Below are 4001 nucleotides of genomic sequence, written 5' to 3'. Positions count from 1 at the left end.
TTTCCTATTCTTCTTTAGTTTCTCAAGATTGCGGCTGCTGAGGAAAGCTCGCATTGCAAAGAGAATAATGCTGCTGAGATACCTTGGACCATTTCTGTGGAGTGGAGCATCATGTGAGCTAATAAATTGGTCTTACAGTTTGTCTGAAATCAGTGAAATGAGTGGTGTCTTAAGTGACTATGTTCTTGGTGACTGCTGAAGAGGTGCAGTTGTGTTTTGGTGTAGCCGGAGTGTAGTTCACGCTGAAATGTTTAACGTAGTCCAATGGAAAGATTCAGAGAAGGAGCTGGTAAGGTCAGGGTGATACATAAGGGATTAGACATATCTTTTGCATTCTTTTTGGATGTCACTACAATGAATTTCTGCTTCACGAGGCTAAATCTAGAGCCTTAAATCATCCAGAAATCCTGGACCAGATATCAGACCTGTCACTAGGTGATCATGCTGTCCTGTGTGGCCTTTCTTCTGGGTGAGAGCAGGAGGGCTAGAAACCCTCTGATGAAAGTAAAAGCTGAAAAAGTGCAATTCTGTGGCAAAAAATTAATTCTGCCTCTGCAGTGGTAGTAATCTCAGTAAGATTTGCCTAGCAGATGCCAGCAGTGAATTAGCACAGAGCTTGTGGAAAAATAAAAGGAGCTGAATATGTAACTGTTGCAAATGCTTCACTGCTTAAAGCATGATTGCTTGAAATAGATTAATTTTTTTCATTAACGTTAATTTTTACTGTGAACATCCTAATTTTATTCTCTGAATCCCTGAGAATACTGTGTTAGACTATCTCCTTATACAAGTCAGAAAACATTCAGGTTTAGATTTGGTCCACAGTTCATAATAATGGCCTTCCACATAAACAATAGGATTAAGTTATTTATTTCAAAGATGTTTTAGGTTTAGCCTCTTTGCATCTCATATATTTTTTTACCTGACCTCTTCTCTTCCTGTTTACTGTCCTCTTCAGAGTAAGAGCATAAGTCTTCTTGTTTACTGTCCCTCTCAGTTTGAATTACAAATTTGACCTGACATTAAACTGTTCCTTTTTGTACTGGGGGGGGGGAATCTAAGTCATATGGTATTATCCTTCACTTTCATTGAACCATCTGGACTCCTGGAGCCAGAGCTGAAAACTGTCAGCATCTCTTGATGCAAAGCAAATAGACTTAGCTAAAAGGGAAGTTCAAGCTGCAGAATCATCCTGTAGAAAGTTTAGAGCAGTTCAACGCTGGAGGAAGGAAGTCATTATCTGTCAGAAGAGCCCCATCCTGCCCAAAAGCTGGACTAGATATCTAGTGCTGTTCCTTTAAAGATTAGGCTCATATTTAAGATTTCAGTGAAACCAGATTTTGGTTTGACTGAGGTTTACTTTTGGTTTGCTGTTTGGAAAACTTATGTTCCAAACAAGAGGAGGAGGTCTAGTCTCTCATATCAGGACTTCCATAATTTAAGGAAACTACAAAGAGGACTTGTTACTGCATGGCTCACCCCCTCAATAATAAAATTGATACACATATGATTTTATGATACACATAATACAAGTCAATTCCAGGTCCTTCTGAACTGTACAGAATATAATGTTTTATCCACATTAGTATGTTGATGACTGTGGTTAAGTACCTTTTCAAAAATATTTCCTTGAATTAAGGTGTTAAATAACACAAAGTAACACAGTCATGTCGCAATGCATTTGAAATGCCTTATGATTTGGGCTTGCATGTAGGATCATAAACACTTAAAAAATGGAATCACTAGTAATATTTCTTCTTTACGCTTAAAAGATTCCTATTTGAAACTGTAAAGCCTCACTGAAAAGTAAACTCATGTCACATGGAATTGAATGTTCATTACAAATAATCATTATATGAGTCTAGGTTATTGCTTGTCATTTTGTGTTCTTGGCAATTAGTATCTCTCATTTGAAATATCTATTTTTCCTTTTGGCTGAGTTTCCCTGCAAAACTGGAACAGTCGTCTTAAAAAAATTATGATCTCCCAGGCAAAATAAATTAAGTCTTGGAATTATGTCAAGACTTTTAACTGAAGATGAAGTTTCAAAACAATCTTTGTGCAGAAATGAAACTCACCTTCTCCCTTTATCTCCTCTTTCTGCCGACTGCTTCTCTGGGTGTTTCTGTCTGTAAATCAAACATATGCTCTTTTTCTTGCTTTCTGGAAGACTTCCAAAGGTTGGGGGGAAGTCTTACAGGAAACCTTTCCAAAACATATTTAGGACTTGTTCTTCCTGTGCAGATAAAACCCTCAGATGTGTTTTAATACAGACTAACTGAACCTGGAAAACTGTAATATTTGGTTTGGGGCATATTTTTTTTTAATGAAAAGGTGGAAATTTGATGGCTATTTTTCCTATTAGAATTTGCATCAAAGGTTTTACTTCATTGTTACTTCCTTGTTTCTTTCAGTGAGTTCCAGATGTGCTAATAATTTGAGATTTATCTTAGCATAAATGTTTATTTGATCAAATGAGCATGTATTGCATTCTGAGACTTCCTTATCAGATTATCAGATGGAAGCGAACACAGTCTCTGCCTTTCATGAAGTTTTCTGTGTGGGTTTGATTTGAAAACATCTGTCTTTGAGTTACAAAAATAATCCAGAAGAAAAGACCTATACATACGAGAAAGATATGGCTTTAATTCTTTCCCAGATATAGGCTCAGATTTTCCAAGTGTCCTGGAGTCTAATTGCATATTTTATTAATCTAATTTTGTCTTGTGTGACTATTGATATACCACATAAATGGAATCCATTTTTAGAATACTGCCAATTCACAGAATTAGAATTTTGTACCAGTGCAATGCCACAAGTTAATTGTGCAGTGTCTAAAGTGATTGGCTCTAATTAACTTTAAATTTCTTTCTGTTTTTCTTCCTCCTAGCACCATGCATCAGACTTCTGGCCTCTTATTGCTAACATTCTTAAATTATATATTCTTTCAGTGATCCCTTGGAAAACTCAACCCTCCCCGTTTAACAGGTATTTCTTTTGGGGCAGCAAGGAGATGAACAAAAGCAGTCAAGGCAACAATATATCATCAGTATAAATACTGACATTTACAATATTCCCATTGTTATTTGAAATATGTTATTAAGAGTGTTGAGTTACTATCTAACTTAATGTGGTGTTTGCTAGTTACATGGTTTGCATATATTATTATTATTAAACCTTCCCTTGTTTATAAACTACATTGAAATACTGTTTAACAAGGAGAGAAGCAGAGGCAGATGATTACCAGTGTTAGGACCTAACTAAAGAAGCATGCTGACTTTAAGTTTACATCACATCTTTTGCACTACTCTGTCACGTATTAGGAAATGCTCTGATTTTAATGAGACAAAAGTAGAAATTAATACAATCAAATCAAATAGTAGTTGTTAGTCCAGAGGGATATACAGATGCTTCCAGGGATGCTGATGGTGTGGCTAGCATCATGCGTGCATTCAAAATAGTGTTAACATAGCCAAAAATGGAGTCGGAGGAGAATGATGAGTAATTCAACATCTGTGTGTCTGCTTCTTTTCTTGTCCCCACAGCCTTATTACTCCCTGACTTCCACAGAAGTTAAATATTAGTGTTTCCACTCTTTCAGTTACAATGCTGAAAAAAACAATGCTTACATGAGTGAAATTAAAGTCAGTACTCCTAAGGAGGGTAAATATTAACTTTTCCCAGCTTTCCCAGGAGTTATTAAATCTTCTTATACTATAAGCCTAAATAAATTACCGTGTAAAAATTTATTTTTGTCAGGTGTGTAACCCATGGAGTACGAAGGTTTCTTTCACAAATGTAGCTGGGGGTTGGCCTGGATTCAGAAGGTCCAGTGGCGCTCAAGAGGTAGGAAGCTCATTTTTTATTTTCATTGCCACTATATGACATGCTCCATCTAAGAATATGTATCATGATACCAAAATGGACATGTATAAAACACAAAACCCCCAGATTATTCAGGATTTAACTGAGGTTTTAATCAATCAAGGCAAGAAATTAGA

Source organism: Nipponia nippon, unplaced genomic scaffold (genome assembly GCF_047370975.1).
Source record: "Nipponia nippon isolate SJK-2023a ecotype South Korea unplaced genomic scaffold, ASM4737097v1 scaffold_6, whole genome shotgun sequence".
NCBI classification, from domain to species: domain Eukaryota; kingdom Metazoa; phylum Chordata; class Aves; order Pelecaniformes; family Threskiornithidae; genus Nipponia; species Nipponia nippon.
Note: the sequence above shows the minus strand (reverse complement) of the source record.